This window comes from Lissotriton helveticus, chromosome 12, assembly GCF_964261635.1.
Source record: "Lissotriton helveticus chromosome 12, aLisHel1.1, whole genome shotgun sequence".
NCBI lineage: Eukaryota > Metazoa > Chordata > Amphibia > Caudata > Salamandridae > Lissotriton > Lissotriton helveticus.
In genome coordinates, this window is record NC_136073.1 from 133198809 (window position 1) to 133217796 (window position 18988).

The 18988-nt window shown below is 41.3% G+C and overlaps 6 non-coding genes across 6 annotated transcripts; all 6 read left to right on the top strand.

Moving 5' to 3' along the window:
- The first annotated feature begins 7857 nt into the window (after positions 1 to 7857).
- Positions 7858 to 7939, top strand: TRNAS-AGA (transfer RNA serine (anticodon AGA)). The gene has a single exon. It is a non-coding gene; the product is annotated as a tRNA-Ser (tRNA).
- Positions 7940 to 9220: 1281 nt separating this feature from the next.
- Positions 9221 to 9292, top strand: TRNAH-GUG (transfer RNA histidin (anticodon GUG)). Its single transcript has one exon. It is a non-coding gene; the product is annotated as a tRNA-His (tRNA).
- Positions 9293 to 10787: 1495 nt separating this feature from the next.
- TRNAS-AGA (transfer RNA serine (anticodon AGA)) lies at positions 10788 to 10870 on the top strand. The gene has a single exon. It is a non-coding gene; the product is annotated as a tRNA-Ser (tRNA).
- Positions 10871 to 12156: 1286 nt separating this feature from the next.
- TRNAH-GUG (transfer RNA histidin (anticodon GUG)) lies at positions 12157 to 12228 on the top strand. Its single transcript has one exon. It is a non-coding gene; the product is annotated as a tRNA-His (tRNA).
- A 1499-nt stretch (positions 12229 to 13727) lies between these two features.
- On the top strand, positions 13728 to 13808 carry TRNAS-AGA (transfer RNA serine (anticodon AGA)). Its single transcript has one exon. It is a non-coding gene; the product is annotated as a tRNA-Ser (tRNA).
- Positions 13809 to 18389: 4581 nt separating this feature from the next.
- Positions 18390 to 18471, top strand: TRNAS-AGA (transfer RNA serine (anticodon AGA)). Its single transcript has one exon. It is a non-coding gene; the product is annotated as a tRNA-Ser (tRNA).
- The last annotated feature ends 517 nt before the right edge of the window (positions 18472 to 18988 follow it).

The following is an 18988-nucleotide window of genomic DNA, read 5'->3' on the forward strand; positions in this document are numbered from 1 at the left end:
TATCGATCGCCCTCACTCTATCTATCTGTCTATCTATCGCCCTCACTTTATCTATCTATCTATCGCCCTCACTCTGTCTATCTATCGCCCTCACTCTATCTATCCATCGAACTCACTCTATCTATCGCATCACCACAGCATCACTCAGCACCACCACAGCATCACTCAGGGGCACCACAACATCACTATGCGCTACCACAGCATCACTAAACGCCACAGCATCACTCGTCGCCACCACAACATCACTCAGCGCAACCACAGCATCCATCTGTGCAACCATTCAACAACAACTGGTTCAAATATGTTCTCTCAATGTTTCAAGCTTTATTACAAATGTCACAAAAAGATGTTAATATTTCACTTCTGTTCTTGGATTTTAGTCACAATAAAATACACTGAACATAATCTTCACAAAAGTTATTAACAAAACTTTAAGCTATTGCCATTATAAATTACAGTAACTTTTATTTAAGTATTAATTAATAAAAAATAAATAAAAGCCATTGTTATTTGTAATGTCAATACATCCAAGTCACGTAAATACAACACATATTGCATTACATATGCTATAGGTCTCACATTTGCGAAAGTTATAACTATTGGCATTGTAAATGACAAAGCTATTAATTTAGCTATTTTCAAAACCAACACATAAATAAAAAAATTGTCATTTACAATACCATTAGCTCAAACTTTCCTAATGCGAGACCTATTGCATTGCAAATGCTTGTTTTGGGAGGTGTTGGAGCACTTCACTCATACTACCAGTTCCAAAGGGTACCAACTGCCCCTGTTTTCAACCCAGAATGCGTTTGTCATTGGTTTTGTTTTTCCATCAACAGATCCTTAACCATCAAAGCACATTTGAGTTATAGGGGTGATTGCTTGAACAGAAATATGTCACACGTATTTGCCATCCGTGAGCATTTTTCGAATTACCTCCATTTCAAGTTCGAATCAAAATAAACATTGCGGAGACTATTAACTAATTAAACATTTCTGACATTAGTGTTGTCTAAAAATATAACAAACGTCCACATTATAAAACGGACTAGCATCCACTACCACTAGCCCATTAATTCGCCACCGATTTTTAATCATCCCCTGTGCATTAAGTTATAACCTACCCCTGTTTCCTTAGCTCGCACTCCAGCCCTCCCCCAACACCATCCTATCCCTTTTACTGTGTACTATGCCTTTAAGGGCAAACGAAATTGGCTGTTTTGTTTCCCTTCGCCCCTGGGCGGGGCCTGCCCACTTTTCTCTTTAGGCTTCGCAGCCAATCAGCGGCCTCTTATTTCAGCGGGAGATCCAAATTTATCTGGATGCAAGTTTGCCTCTAAAAAAAAAAAAGAACAAGATGGAGGAAGAGGAGCAATCGAGAGGCCCACGTCCGGGACAGAGCGAACCTTTAACAGCCTCCAACGGTTTCAGGAGAGATGCCGGTGAACACACACACCCGCCTGTCTGAGGCAGCCTGTATCATGTTCAGTGGCCGGCATTGCTGTGGGCGAGGTCCGAGTCGGTTTACGTCTGCTGGACACCACTAACTAACTGACTCTTGCCGACCCTCCCGACACAGAGAAACAGTAAGTCAGTGCCCAGCCTGATGCCTGTCACAAAGGCAAGCAGATTAGACACGCATGCACGACTTTTTTTATTAATGTATTCAGCTCAAGTTCGTTTTATTTAGCGCGACCAGTCACAAGTGGTGGGAAAAAAAACATAATTCCTGAGATCAGGCCCCCTCCCTCCTCCCGGCCTCGTGTATCCAGTGTTTTCACCAAGTGCGGTCGTCGGTCGGGATTATCAGGCAGTCTTAACTGGCATCTTGTTTTTTATGGGGTCACTTGCAAGTCCCGTAGTCGGTTTACCAGCTTGCCAACTCGTGTGGGCATTATGGTGAAGTATGTAGATGATTTCGTTTTTGCTGTGGCATGAACCACGGGGAAGTCAGGCGAGAGCATATCTTTAACATAGCTCTCGTGCTCCTGGCCTCCCCCGCCCCCCAGACTCAACGTAATGACTGTCTCTGATGGTGCTTGCCGTTCTTCTTGTTGTTCACATCCAAGGAGCATACATTTCCCCATACATACTGCTTACAGATAAATTTCATGGCTAAAACTTTGGTTAAATGGTTAAACTTTGCCAGCCCTCTATACTACGTCGTCAGCAGCAAAAGAGAGCCCTTGCTGCAGCTTGGAGCATCTGCCATCCTGACACCGCAATAATGAAAAGGTTCGTAAAAAATAATCATGTCCCATTAACAGCAGCACTGTGCATTTGTTTTGAGGGATAGTTTTCGCTCTTTGACCAAATATTTACCTCTAATTGTATTAATATCCGAATTGAGTTATTTTCTTAGTCTTAGTGAGCCACACTGATTTAAATTAGTGACTACTAGCCATCAAGAATGTTTACATATTTTGGGTCTGTAAACGAAAAGGAATATTGGTGAAAGCTATTGTCAAAAGCGATCTCACATTGCACTGCAGTCTATGGGTTATGAGAGAGGCTGAATACAACAATAATTTATGAAAAAATGAAGCTTGCATGAAAAAGATATTAGGAGCTGTCTTTAGTTCGTTACTAAGTGTTACATATGAGGCAGCAAAACGTTACTCATAAATACCCTGAAAGCCTTTAAATCTCACACAGGAGCATATTGAAAACCTGGCAGCTATGCCTATGCCAGCCACAAAGCAGAGCACCCACCCCCTAACTAAAACAACTACAGAAAAGGAGTTAACTGGCTGGTGAGATCCAGGCAGAGAAAGGCCCAGCAGATTTAACACAGGGCTTTTTCTGTCACTGCTAAACAACATCCTGTTGCTTCCTCCAGTGGTATACTCTATGTCAATATTGCAAAATCTGCATGGTGCAGCTAAGATAATCTTCTTAGCAGTTGTAGTGCCTGCCTGCCCTCCATTACCGAGGACTGCAGTCACACATTCTGTCTCCCATTAGTGTCCTTCAATTTCTGGTGCTTTGCAGCAGTTTTAAGATAGTCTTTAGAGTTTTTAGTTGCTCAGTGGGAAGTAATTGCTAGTATTTGTATGTTTCCTTCGTCTTCATTGCTTGGTTTTACTTGCGAGAAAGTGTCACTCATAGTTCTTGAAATGTCACTCTTAATTGCACTGAAACTATGAAAATGTCACACATAGCAATCTAAAACCTTGGTAGCTATGTTCAAGGAAGCTGGAAACCACGCGGTAAGGCAGTCAGCAGTGGTCCAGTTCGCCGCCGGTCACGCACGCCTCCCCATGATGCACTGTGTGTTTAAATAATTTGTCGTTAGATCGTTTAAATATTTTAAAGGATCTGTTTTTAATAGACATTTTACAAAAACAACTGGTACATTTGCTAATTCTGTAACAGAAAAACCCAACTGCCATGACATTGCCAACCACAATGCCGTGACTCGGATACGAACCGAGGTTGCTGCGGCCACAACGCAGAGTACTAACCACTATACGATCACGGCGAGCTACTTGGGCTCAATAACATACAGTGACATGGAGAATTTATAATTCGGAACACTCAGGGAACTCCTGTGATAGGCTGAATGTGTTCATTGCTTCCTCATTCCTTATACAAAGGCTTTGTCTCCTCAGTGGTTAATAGGCTGAAACCGTTTCCTGGCCGCCTGCTTGTGAACTGCCAGGAGTCAAAGATCACACATACACTTGTAGGCCTGTGATGGGACACCAATTCAGAGAAACACACCTGGCGCAGATCTTCTATTCTGTCTAGTAGAACTGCATCTCCCCTGTACCTCCTCAAGCCATCTGTATGTGAAGCAAGAAAGAGTTAAGGAGCGGTCCATCTACACTTTTATAGGGAGGATGCTGCCGTGAGCTCCTCCCAGCTAATCACCCTCACCAAAATGGAAGCTCTTCATTTAGTGTGATTTCAGTGTTTACAGTGGTATTCATTTACCATTAAAACATAGTATTCATTTAGTATGCATGAAGACTAAGTAGTATGCCCACAAGCCGAAATATGCTAATGAGGGAATACTAGTTCTACTCAACTACCCTTCAAATACATGATGAACACTTCAATTGATTGCTAAAAGAAGACTAGTAGTATTCTAGAAGAATAGTATTTGAAGCTTAGTAGTATTCTGTTAGTGTTTATTTGCAGCTCTTGTGCTATTTCAAGAGCAAAATGAAGGCTAGTCTCATTGATTGTGACCACTATTTGAAGACTAGTGGTATTCTTTGTGAGCAATATCTGAATACTAACGGACCACTATTTGAAGACTAGTGGTATTCTTTGTGAGCAATATATGAATACTAACGGACCACTATTTGAAGACTAGTGGTATTCTTTGTGAGCAATATCTGAATACTAACAGACCACTATTTGAAGACTAGTGGTATTCTTTGCGAGCAATATCTGAATACTAACGGCAATGATTGTGAAGCCTCAAGTAAGACTAGCAGAATTTAAAGTGAATGTTAATTGAACACTATTGTGCTATTTCAAGGGCAAAATTAAGGCTAGTCTCATTTATTGTGACCGCTAATTGAAGATTAGTGGTAGCTTTGTGAGCAATATCTGAAGACTAATTGCAATGACCGTCAAGTACCTTTCTAACAATCATTCTTACCTTGAAAAGTTCTAATTTTTCAGACCAGTAGCAGGGCAATCTGACAAATAGCTGTAATAATTGACTAGGAGATATAAGTGATTTACTAATGTTAAAAAGTATTTTGTAAATAGGCACATAACATTGTGTATTCAACTTCTTAAGCATAAACAGACAGGCGTGTGTGGTTGAGTTTCACTAACCATACACCATATTATGGCATATTGAGTGGTGAATATCATAACTTTATTACACAGATACCACAGTTTAGTTCTAGTTTGACCAGAGTTTTCATAGGAAAAACATGTATTTCCTTTCTTTAATAGCCTTGGTACTATTTCATTAAAAAGATTGAAGAAAAAAAAACAATCACTTTGGCTTCATCACAGAAAGTTATTCAGAAATTATACCAAAATTGATCTGGAAAATGTTAGAACTTTATAGAGAAAACCTGTTTTTGGTTATTTGGTGTAAATCTCTTCAGCCATTTTTTAGAAATTAGCATCCAAATGGAGATCATGATGAGCTGCTCTCCTGTCTTCGTGGACTAATGCATCCACTGTAGGAGTCTATACATGACCTCACTGCAACGGGTTCAAATCCCAATCCACTCAGCCTTTTATCCTGAGGTTGATAAAATAAGTACCATGGAGTTGGGTAAAAACATCTATTAATCAGCAACAAGATACATTTTCACTGAATGTGTGCATTAGAAATGTACATGTTACGGTAAACACCAGTTAAAACTTAAAAATAACAGCCATTGGTGCCAAATAATCTGCTATTGGCCAATTCAAAGTGGAAGGGTGGACCCCGATTGGCTGGCCATGAAAATGTTGGGTCAGCCATCTCAATCCTCTAGTCCTGAAGGAGGGAAAAAATCACAATGGCCACATAGGGGTCAGGATAGGCATGCCTTTGCAACACCCCACTTTAATTGAAAACAGGTAAAAACTGAAAAATAAGAAGATTGGGTCGCAGGTACCCCGGTATCAGTGCCTGGTACTAGGGTACCAAGCACAGTAGCCACTGTGGTACCAATAAAACATGAAAAAATTAAATACAAAACCCTACGGACAATCACCACTTTGCACATGCGAAAGACAGCCACCATCATATGGTATTTACAACAAGGGGTGGTATGGACAGAGTCTCTGAATTAAGCAGAGTACTCTCACCCAGTCAAGAGATCAGGGCTAGATCCAACACCGTTTTTTAGCTCATTGCACCATCCCAGTTTCAGAACCTGGCTGTATGCAAATTAGTCTGTCCCTGGCCCAGTGCATCATGGGAACAGGACAGAACAGACTACAAAAGCCAATTCTTACACTGGGAAGGAAACAAGCTTCCGGGGACCGGTTTCTGGCATTACAGCCGTCTTCGGCCCGGCTTGCTTGAATCCTGATGGTGCAATGAGCAAGGGACTCACATCTGAGTATACCCTTCCACGCTTAAGGTGGACAAAATTATTTACAACAAGGGGTGGTGATGGACAGAGTCTCTGAATTAAGCAGAGTACTCTCACCCAGTCAAGAGATCAGGGCTAGATCCAACACCGTTTTTTAGCTCATTGCACCATCCCAGTTTCAGAACCTGGCTGTATGCAAATTAGTCTGTCCCTGGCCCAGTGCATCATGGGAACAGGGCAGACCAGACTACAAAAGCCAATTCTTACACTGGGAAGGAAACAAGCTTCCGGGGACCGGTTTCTGGCATTACAGCCGTCTTCGGCCCGGCTTGCTTGAATCCTGATGGTGCAATGAGCAAGGGACTCACATCTGAGTATACCCTTCCACGCTTAAGGTGGACAAAATTATTTACAACAAGGGGTGGTGATGGACAGAGTCTCTGAATTAAGCAGAGTACTCTCACCCAGTCAAGAGATCAGGGCTAGATCCAACACAGTTTTTTAGCTCATTGCACCATCCCAGTTTCAGAACCTGGCTGTATGCAAATTAGTCTGTCCCTGGCCCAGTGCATCATGGGAACAGGGCAGACCAGACTACAAAAGCCAATTCTTACACTGGGAAGGAAACAAGCTTCCGGGGGGCGCGGTTTCTGGCATTACAGCCGTCTTCGGCCCGGCTTGCTTGAATCCTGATGGTGCAATGAGCAAGGGACTCACATCTGAGTATACCCTTCCACGCTTAAGGTGGACAAAATTATTTACAACAAGGGGTGGTGATGGACAGAGTCTCTGAATTAAGCAGAGTACTCTCACCCAGTCAAGAGATCAGTGCTAGATCCAACACCGTTTTTTAGCTCATTGCACCATCCCAGTTTCAGAACCTGGCTGTATGCAAATTAGTCTGTCCCTGGCCCAGTGCATGTAATAGACTGTTTGGTACTACCAGGACATGCAAACTACCACAGTACATGTCTTACCTTTTACTTATATAGCATGATGCCCCTAGGACTACCTAGGGCCTACCTTAGGGGTTAATTATATGTAATAAAATTGGAGTTTAAGGCTTGGCAAGTAGTTTTAAATGGCAAGTCGAAGTGGCAGTGCACTGCAGCACAGGCACTGCAGTAGCAGGCTTGAGACAGGTTTGAAATGCTACTTCTTTGGGCGGCACTATCAGTCCCTGGGTATATGGTATACCACTTTACAAGGGGCTTTCAAGTAAATTAAATCTGTCAGTCAGGTATACTCCAATTACACACATGATTAGGGAAGAAGCACGTGCACTTCAGCACTGATTAGTAGCGATAAAGTGATCAGAGTCCTAAGGCCAACAAAAAGATACAGCAAAATGCGGAGGTGAAAAGCAATAAGTTAGGGTTGAGACCACCTTAAGAATGCAAGGTCTAACAAAAACGAACTAAGGATAACATGAGTAAAACATCAGGTTTCTCTACGGCATTTGGTGAGACAAGTGTGCCTTCTTTTATCTTCCATAAATGCAATCTTTCCCGGACCCCTTTATTATATAGCTCTTCAAGTAAAAAAGATAAAGCACTTACAAAGGAGCCTCAAATACTCAAAGATGGTAGACTTCTGTAATATGGGCCATAGACTAAAAGCAGCACAAAAACAGAGTGCAATAGGGTCCCAAAAACTTGAGTGCCACATGAGAGTATGCATGAAAGCCTATCATTTTCCAAACTAGAGATATACTCATGCAATTTTTGCTATTAGGAGAGAATGTGCCTGCTGAAAAAAACATTATTTTTAAAAAGTGCATTGCAGAATATCAGGAATTTGCTGTGGGACACCTTGAAAACTTTCTTACAGATTATTTGCACAAAACTTACAGTCAGTTGTTGTGGCCGAGTGGTTAAGGCGATTGACTAGAAATTCATTGGGGTCCCCCCGCGCAGGTTCGAATCCTGCCAACAACGAGAAACTTTTTAACATCGGCTACAATTTCAGAAGTTAACCTTTAGAATTTCTTCCATGTCAGTTTTATAAATAGGTGGCTTATTTTGGTGTCACTATTGCCCTTTCACATATTTATTATCGCTACCCCTTTCATATCTTTGCTATAACTCTCGTCCTACATTAGCGCTGGTGCTTCAAATTATTATACCCTGGCTCTCGCAGTCATACCATTCATGCACTTGAAACTTACTTTACCAATAAAAGAAGCAAATAGAAAAATAATACAAAAGTGCTTGCTGGATTAGGCAAACACACTTCATAAAACTGCATTTTCTTTTCTATTCTCCCCGTGTTGCAAGCTTAACTGCTCCCTGTGTAATTTCACTTAGCCTGCTGTCCCAGGAAGAGAATTTTATCTACAGGCTCTTTCCGTGTTTTTTTACTAGTCTTTCTTTCCCTTTTCTTAGATTTGTAACTGTTCCTTTACGTGCTCTATTTAGGCGCCATTAATCTCATTTGAGCTCCTTGTACCTGCTGCTGTTTTCTCCACACCTCATACTGCCTTTTCCCTCTTTCTCTCTTTCTCTGAGGTTGGTGGCTACTTTCCAAAGCTTCTGATGCCCCAATGTTCCTTCATCTTGTTGTCAGACGTGAATTGGAAAAGCAACCAAATTAACAAGCCTTTACCACTCATACATGGCAGAGGTTTATACTTTAATTCAATGAGCTAAGAAAAGCGTGTTGTGGGGCCCCTACGAGCCATGGTGCTTGCTTCATCATAATTAGGCACGCAGTCATTAGCCACCACTCTGATCATGGGTCACTGAGGTCAGTCTCAATAATTCCTCAAAAACCTAACCATGCAGTCCCCCCCTAACTGTGTAGTTATCTTGCTTTACTGCTGTTTGTGTGATTAGCTGGGAGGAGCTCCCGGCAGCATCCTCCCTATAAAAGTGTAGATGGACCGCGCCTTAACTCTTTCTTGCTTCACATACAGATGGCATGAGGAGGTACAAGGGAGATGCAGGTCTACTAGACAGAATAGAAGATCTGCGCCAGGTGTGTTTCTCTGCATTGGTGTCCCATCACAGGCCCACAAGTGTATGTGTCATCTTTGACTCCTGGCATTTCACAAGCAGGCGGCCAGGAAACGGTTTCAGCCTATCAACCACTGAAGAGACAAAGCCTTTGTATAAGGAAAGAGGAAGCAATGAACACAATCAGCCTATCAAAGGAGTTCCCTTAGTGTTCCGAATTATAAATTCTCCATGTCACTGAATGTTATTGAGCCCAAGTAGCTCGCCGTGATCGTATAGTGGTTAGTACTCTGCGTTGTGGCCGCAGCAACCTCGGTTCGAATCCGAGTCACGGCATTGTGGTTGGCAATGTCACGGCAGTTGGCTTTTTCTTTTACAGAATTACCAAATGTACCAGTTGTTTTTGTAAAATGTCTATTAAAAACAGATCCTTTAAAATATTTAAACGATCTAACGACAAATTATTTAAACACACATGATTATAAGATGTAGCTGTATTGTACCTACTGACATAAATTATCGTTCTTGAACCTATTTGCGGTGGGGGGAATGGAGCTCTCCCCCATGCCAATCAGAATGCAGATGAATGCAGTTGCAGTTGAGTGACCTGTGTTGTGGCTGTCTAGAGGGAATGCACAAATGTAGCTGTCTCGCAGCCCAATCCAGACGTCAATTGGAGACAGGTTTTCAGGCAAATAGAGCCGTAAGTGCAGAGAAATGCTCACTCTCTAAAAATGGCATTTATAAAATAGTAAAGTTAAATCCAACCTCACCAGTAAATAGGATTTATCAATAAATAAATACGGCTTCTCCTCTCTGATATGGAATTACCCCCAAAAAAGTATAAGGGAATACCCAATGCTAACCTATGAGAGGGGCAGACCTCACAGTAGTGAAAAATGTAATAGACTGTTTGGTACTACCAGGACATGCAAACTACCACAGTTCATGTCTTACCTTTTACTTACATAGCATGATGCCCCTAGGACTACCTAGGGCCTACCTTAGGGGTTAATTATATGTAATAAAATTGGAGTTTAAGGCTTGGCAAGTAGTTTTAAATGGCAAGTCGAAGTGGCAGCACACTGCAGCACAGGCACTGCAGTAGCAGGCTTGAGACAGGTTTGAAATGCTACTTCTTTGGGCGGCACAATCAGTCCCAAGGTATATGGTATACCACTTTACAAGGGGCTTTCAAGTAAATTAAATCTGTCTGTCAGGTATACTCCAATTACACACATGATTAGGGAAGAAGCACGTGCACTTCAGCACTGATTAGTAGCGATAAAGTGATCAGAGTCCTAAAGCCAACAAAAAGATACAGCAAAATGCGTAGGTGAAAAGCAATAAGGTAGGGTTGAGGCCACCTTAAGACTGCAAGGTCTAACAAAAACAAACTAAGGATAACAGGAGTAAAACATCAGGTTTCTCTACGGCATTTCGTGAGACAAGTGTGCCTTCTTTTATCTTCCATAAATGCAATCTTTCCCTGAACCCTTTATTATATAGCTCTTCAAGTAAAAAAGATAAAGCACTTACAAAGGAGCCTCAAATACTCAAAGATGGTAGACTTCTGTAATATGGGCCATTGACTAAAAGCAGCACGAAAACAGAGTGCAATAGGGTCCCAAAAACTTGAGTGCCACATGAGAGTATGCATGAAAGCCTATCCTTTTCCAAACTAGAGATATACTCATGCAATTTTTGTTTTTATGAGAGAATGTGCCTGCTGAAAAAAACATTATTTTTAAAAAGTGCATTGCAGAATACCAGGAATTTGCTGTGGGACACCTTGAAAACTTTCATACAGATTATTTGCACAAACCTTACAGTCAGTTGTGGCCGAGTGGTTAAGGCGATGGACTAGAAATCCATTAGGGTCTCCCCGCGCAGGTTCGAATCCTGCCAACAACGAGAAACATTTTAACATCGGCTACAATTTCAGAAGTTAACCTTTAGAATTTCTTCCATGTCAGTTTTATAAATAGGTGGCTTATTTTGGTGTCACTATTGCCCTTTCACATATTTATTATCGCTACCCCTTTCATATCTTTGCTTTAACTCTCGTCCTACATTAGCGTTGGTGCAAACACTTCAAATTATTATACCCTGGCTCTCTCAGTCATACCATTCATGCACTTGAAACTTACTTTACCAATAAAAGAAGCAAATAGAAAAATAATACAAAAGTGCTTGCTGGATTAGGCAAACACACTTCATAAAACTGCATTTTCTTTTCTATTCTCCCCGTGTTACAAGCTTAACTGCTCCCTGTGTAATTTCTCTTAGCCTGCTGTCCCAGGAAGAGAATTTTATCTACAGGCTCTTTCCGTGTTTTTTTCCTAGTCTTTCTTTCCCTTTTCTTAGATTTGTAACTGTTCCTTTATGTGCTCTATTTAGGCGCCATTAATCTCATTTGAGCTCCTTGTACCTGCTGCAGTTTTCTCCACACCTCATACTGCCTTTTCCCTCTTTCTCTCTTTCTCTGAGGTTGGTGGCTACTTTCCAAAGCTTCTGATGCCCCAATGTTCCTTCATCTTGTTGTCAGACGTGAATTGGAAAAGCAACCAAATTAACAAGCCTTTACCACTCATACATGGCAGAAGTTTATACTTTAATTCAATGCGCTAAGAAAAGCGTGTTGTGGGGCCCCTATGAGCCATGGTGCTTGCTTCATCATAATTAGGCACGCAGTCATTAGCCACAGCTCTGATCATGGGTCACTGAGGTCAGTTTCAATAATTCCTCAAAAACCTAACCATGCAGTCCCCCCTAACTGTGTAGTTATCTTGCTTTACTGCTGTTTGTGTGATTAGCTGGGAGGAGCTCACGGCAGCATCCTCCCTATAAAAGTGTAGATGGACCGCTCCTTAACTCTTTCTTGCTTCACATACAGATGGCTTGAGGAGGTACAGGGGAGATGCAGTTCTACTAGACAGAATAGAAGATCTGCGCCAGGTGTGTTTCTCTGAATTGGTGTCCCATCACAGGCCCACAAGTGTATGTGTGATCTTTGACTCCTGGCAGTTCACAAGCAGGCGGCCAGGAAACGGTTTCAGCCTATTAACCACTGAGGAGACAAAGCCTTTGTATAAGGAATGAGGAAGCAATGAACACATTCAGCCTATCACAGGAGTTCCCTGAGTGTTCCGAATGATAAATTCTCCATGTCACTGTATGTTATTGAGCCCAAGTAGCTCGCCGTGATCGTATAGTGGTTAGTACTCTGCGTTGTGGCCGCAGCAACCTTGGTTCGAATCCGAGTCACGGCATTGTGGTTGGCAATGTCACGGCAGTTGGTTTTTTTTTTTACAGAATTACCAAATGTACCAGTTGTTTTTGTAAAATGTCTATTAAAAACAGATCCTTTAAAATATTTAAACGATCTAACGACAAATTATTTAAACACACATGATTATAAGATGTAGCTATATTGAACCTACTGACATAAATTATGGTTCTTGAACCTATTTGCGGTGGGGGGAATGGAGCTCTCCCCCATGCCAATCAGAATGCAGATGAATGCAGTTGCAGTTGAGTGACCTGTGTTGTGGCTGTCTAGAGGGAATGCACAAATGTAGCTGTCTCGCAGCCTAATCCAGACGTCAATTGGAGACAGGTTTTCAGGCAAATAGAGCAGTAAGTGCAGAGAAATGCTCACTCTCTAAAAATGGCATTTATAAAATAGTAAAGTTAAATCCAACCTCACTAGTAAATAGGATTTATCAATAAATAAATAAAGCTTCTCCTCTCTGATATGGAATTACCCCCCAAAAAGTATAAGGGAATACCCACTGCTAACCTATGAGAGGGGCAGACCTCACAGTAGTAAAAAATGTAATAGACTGTTTTGTACTACCAGGACATGCAAACTACCACAGTACATGTCTTACCTTTTACTTACATAGCATGATGCCCCTAGGACTACCTAGGGCATACCTTACGGGTTAATTATATGTAATAAAATTGGAGTTTAGGGCTTGGCAAGTAGTTTTAAATGGCAAGTCGAAGTGGCAGTACACGGCAGCACAGGCACTGCAGTAGCAGGCTTGAGACAGGTTTGAAATGCTACTTCTTTGGGCGGCACAATCAGTCCCTGGGTATATGGTATACCACTTTACAAGGGGCTTTCAAGTACATTAAATCTGTCAGTCAGGTATACTCCAATTACACACATGATTAGGGAAGAAGCACGTGCACTTCAGCACTGATTAGTAGCGATACAGTGATCAGAGTCCTAAGGCCAACAAAAAGATACAGCAAAATGCGTAGGTGAAAAGCAATAAGGTAGGGTTGAGACCACCTTAAGAATGCAAGGTCTAACAAAAACGAACTAAGGATAACATGAGTAAAACATCAGGTTTCTCTACGGCATTTGGTGAGAAAAGTGTGCCTTCTTTTATCTTCCATAAATGCAATCTTTCCCGGACCCCTTTATTATATAGCTCTTCAAGTAAAAAAGATAAAGCACTTACAAAGGACCCTCAAATACTCAAAGATGGTAGACTTCTGTAATATGGGCCATAGACTAAAAGCAGCACGAAAACAGAGTGCAATAGGGTCCCAAAAACTTGAATGCCTCATGAGAGTTTGCATGAAAGCCTATCCTTTTCCGAACTAGAGATATACTCATGCAATTTTTGTGTTTAGGAGAGAATGTGCCTGCTGAAAAAAACATTATTTTTAAAAAGTGCATTGCAGAATATCAGAAATTTGCTGTGGGACACCTTGAAAACTTTCATACAGATTATTTGCACAAAACTTACAGTCAGTTGTTGTGGCCGAGTGGTTAAGGCGATGGACTAGAAATCCATTGGGGTCTCCCCCGCAGGTTTGAATCCTGCCAACAACGAGAAACTTTTTAACATCGGCTACAATTTCAGAAGTTAACCTTTAGAATTTCTTCCATGTCAGTTTTATAAATAGGTGGCTTATTTTGGTGTCACTATTGCCCTTTCACATATTTATTATCGCTACCCCTTTCATATCTTTGCTATAACTCTCGTCCTACATTAGCGCTGGTGCAAACACTTCAAATTATTATACCCTGGCTCTCTCAGTCATACCATTCATGCACTTGAAACTTACTTTACCAATAAAAGAAGCAAATAGAAAAATAAAACAAAAGTGCTTGCTGGATTAGGCAAACACACTTCATAAAACTGCATTTTCTTTTCTGTTCTCGCCGTGTTACAAGCTTAACTGCTCCCTGTTTAATTTCTCTTAGCCTGCTGTCCCAGGAAGATAATTTTATCTAAAGGCTCTTTCCGTGTTTTTTTCCTAGTCTTTCTTTCCCTTTTCTTAGATTTGTAACTGTTCCTTTATGTGCTCTATTTAGGCGCCATTAATCTCATTTGAGATCCTTGTACCTGCTGCTGTTTTCTCCACACCTCATACTGCCTTTTCCCTCTTTCTCTCTTTATCTGAGGTTGGTGGCTACTTTCCAAAGCTTCTGATGCCCCAATGTTCCTTCATCTTGTTGTCAGACGTGAATTGGAAAAGCAACCAAATTAACAAGCCTTTACCACTCATACATGGCAGAGGTTTATACTTTAATTCAATGAGGTAAGAAAAGCGTGTTGTGGGGCCCCTACGAGCCATGGTGCTTGCTTCATCATAATTAGGCACGCAGTCATTAGCCACAGCTCTGATCATGGGTCACTGAGGTCAGTTTCAATAATTCCTCAAAAACCTAACCATGCAGTTCCCCCTAACTGTGTAGTTATCTTGCTTTACTGCTGTTTGTGTGATTAGCTGGGAGGAGCTCACTGCAGCATCCTCCCTATAAAAGTGTAGATGGACCGCTCCATAACTTTTTCTTGCTTCACATACAGATGGCTTGAGGAGGTACAGGGGAGATGCAGATCTAATAGACAGAATAGAAGATCTGTGCCAGGTGTGTTTCTCTGCATTGGTGTCCCATCACAGGCCCACAAGTGTATGTGTGATCTTTGACTTCTGGCAGTTCACAAGCAGGCGGCTAGGAAACGGTTTCAGCCTATCAACCACTGAGGAGACAAAGCCTTTGTATAAGGAATGAGGAAGCAATGAACACATTCAGCCTATCACAGGAGTTCCCTGAGTGTTCCGAAATATAAATTCTCCATGTCACTGTATGTTAATGAGCCCAAGTAGCTCGCCGTGATCGTATAGTGGTTAGTACTCTGCGTTGTGGCCGCAGCAACCTCGGTTCGAATCCGAGTAACGGCATTGTGGTTGGCAATGTCACGGCAGTTGGGTTTTTCTTTTACAGAATTACCAAATGTACTAGTTGTTTTTGTAAAATGTCTATTAAAAACAGATCCTTTAAAATATTTAAACGATCTAACGACAAATTATTTAAACACACATGATTATAAGATGTAGCCTTATTTTTGTTTTTAGGAGAGAATGTGCCTGCTGAAAAAAACATTATTTTTAAAAAGTGCATTGCAGAATATCAGGAATTTGCTGTGGGACACCTTGAAAACTTTCATACAGATTATTTGCACAATACTTACAGTCAGTTGTTGTGGCCGAGTGTTTAAGGCGATGGGCTAGAAATACATTGGGGTCTACCCGCGCATGTTCGAATCCTGCCAACAACGAGAAACTTTTTAACATCGGCTACAATTTCAGAAGTTAACCTTTAGAATTTCTTCCATGTCAGTTTTATAAATAGGTGGCTTATTTTGGTGTCACTATTGCCCTTTCACATATTTATTATCGCTACCCCTTTCATATAGTTGCTATAACTCTCGTCCTACATTAGCGCTGGTGCAAACACTTCAAATTATTATACCCTGGCTCTCTCAGTCATACCATTCATGCACTTGAAACTTACTTTACCAATAAAAGAAGCAAATAGAAAAATAAAACAAAAGTGCTTGCTGGATTAGGCTAACACACTTCATAAAACTGCATTTTCTTTTCTATTCTCCCCGTGTTACAAGCGTAACTGCTCCCTGTGTAATTTCTCTTAGCCTGCTGTCCCAGGAAGAGAATTTTATCTACAGGCTCTTTCCGTGTTTTTTTCCTAGTCTTTCTTTCCCTTTTCTTAGATTTGTAACTGTTCCTTTATGTGCTCTATTTAGGCGCCATTAATCTCATTTGAGATCCTTGTACCTGCTGCTGTTTTCTCCACACCTCATACTGCCTTTTCCCTCTTTCTCTCTTTCTCTGAGGTTGGTGGCTACTTTCCAAAGCTTCTGATGCCCCAATGTTCCTTCATCTTGTTGTCAGACGTGAATTGGAAAAGCAACCAAATTAACAAGCCTTTACCACTCATACATGGCAGAGGTTTATACTTTAATTCAATGAGCTAAGAAAAGCGTGTTGTGGGGCCCCTACGAGCCATGGTGCTTGCTTCATCATAATTGGGCACGCAGTCATTAGCCACAGCTCTGATCATGGGTCACTGAGGTCAGTTTCAATAATTCCTCAAAAACCTAACCATGCAGTCCCCCCTAACTGTGTAGTTATCTTGCTTTACTGCTGTTTGTGTGATTAGCTGGGAGGAGCTCACGGCAGAATCCTCCCTATAAAAGTGTAGATGGACCGCTCCTTAACTCTTTCTTGCTTCACATACAGATGGCTTGAGGAGGTACAGGGGAGATGCAGGTCTACTAGACAGAATAGAAGATCTGCGCCAGGTGTGTTTCTCTGCATTGGTGTCCCATCACAGGCCCACAAGTGTATGTGTGATCTTTGACTCCTGGCAGTTCACAAGCAGGCGGCTAGGAAACAGTTTCAGCCTATCAACCACTGAGGAGACAAAGCCTTTGTATAAGAAATGAGGAAGCAATGAACACATTCAGCCTATCACAGGAGTTCCCTGAGTGTTCCGAATTATAAATTCTCCATGTCACTGTATGTTATTGAGCCCAAGTAGCTCGCCGTGATCGTATAGTGGTTGGTACTCTGCGTTGTGGCCGCAGCAACCTCGGTTCGAATCCGAGTTACGGCATTGTGGTTGGCAATGTCACGGCAGTTGGGTTTTTCTTTTACAGAATTACCAAATGTACCAGTTGTTTTTGTAAAATGTCTATTAAAACAGATCCTTTAAAATATTTAAACGATCTAACGACAAATTATTTAAACACACATGATTATAAGATGTAGCTATATTGTACCTACTGACATAAATTGTCGTTCTTGAACCTATTTGCGGTGGGTGGAATGGAGCTCTCCCCCATGCCAATCAGAATGCAGTTGCAGTTGAGTGACCTGTGTTGTGGCTGTCTAGAGGGAATGCACAAATGTAGCTGTCTCGCAGCCCAATCCAGACGTCAATTGGAGATAGGTTTTCAGGCAAATAGAGCAGTAAGTGCAGAGAAATGCTCACTCTCTAAAAATGCCATCTATAAAATAGTAAAGGTAAATCCAACCTCACCAGTAAATAGGATTTATCAATAAATAAATAAAGCTTCTCCTCTCTGATATGGAATTACCCCTCAAAAAGTATAAGGGAATACCCAATGCTAACCTATGAGAGGGGCAGACCTCACTGTAGTGAAAAATGTAATAGACTGTTTGGTACTACCAGGACATGCAAACTACCACAGTACATGTCTTACCTTTTACTTACATAGCATGATGCCCCTAGGACTACCTAGGGCCTACCTTAGGGGTTAATTATATGTAATAAAATTGGAGTTTAAGGCTTGGCAAGTAGTTTTAAATGGCAAGTCGAAGTGGCAGTACACTGCAGCACAGGCACTGCAGTAGCAGGCTTGAGACAGGTTTGAAATGCTACTTCTTTGGGCGGCACAATCAGTCCCTGGGTATATGGTATACAACTTTACAAGGGGCTTTCAAGTCAATTAAATCTGTCAGTCAGGTATACTCCAATTACACACATGATTAGGGAAGAAGCACGTGCACTTCAGCACTGATTAGTAGCGATAAAGTGATCAGAGACCTAAGGCCAACAAAAAGATACAGCAAAATGCGTAGGTGAAAAGCAATAAGGTAGGGTTGAGGCCACCTTAAGAATGCAAGGTCTAACAAAAACAAACTAAGAATAACATGAGTAAAACATCAGGTTTCTCTACGGGATTTGGTGAGACAAGTGCGCCTTCTTTTATCTTCCATAAATGCAATCTTTCCCTGACCACTTTATTATATAGCTCTTCAAGTAAAAAAGATAAAGCACTTACAAAGGAGTCTCAAATACTCAAAGATGGTAGACTTCTGTAATATGGGCCATAGACTAAAAGCAGCACGAAAACAGAGTGCAATAGGGTCCCAAAAACTTGAGTGCCACATGAGAGTATGCATGAAAGCCTATCCTTTTCCAAACTAGAGATATACTCATACAATTTTTGTGTTTAGGAGAGAATGTGCCTGCTGAAAAAAACATTATTTTTAAAAAGTGCATTTCAGAATACCAGGAATTTGTTGTGGGACTCCTTGAAAACTTTCATACAGATTATTTGCACCAAACTTACAGTCAGTTGTTGTGGCCGAGTGGTTAAGGCGATGGACTAGAAATCCATCGGGGTCTCCCCGCGCAGGTTCGAATCCTGCCAACAATGAGAATCTTTTTAACATCGGCTACAATTTCAGAAGTTAACCTTTAGAATTTCTTCCATGTCAGTTTTATAAATAGGTGGCTTATTTTGGTGTCACTATTGCCCTTTCACATATTTATTATCGCTACCCCTTTCATATCTTTGCTATAACTCTCGTCCTACATTAGCGCTGGTGCAAACACTTCAAATTATTATACCCTGGCTCTCTCAGTCATACCATTCATGCACTTGAAACTTACTTTACCAATAAAAGAAGCAAATAGAAAAATAAAACAAAAGTGCTTGCTGGATTAGGCAAACACACTTCATAAAACTGCATTTTCTTTTCTATTCTCCCCGTGTTACAAGCTTAACTGCTCCCTGTGTAATTTCTCTTAGCCTGCTGTCCCAGGAAGAGAATTTTATCTACAGGCTCTTTCCGTGTTTTTTTCCTAGTCTTTCTTTCCCTTTTCTTAGATTTGTGACTGTTCCTTTACGTGCTCTATTTAGGCGCCATTAATCTCATTTGAGCTCCTTGTAC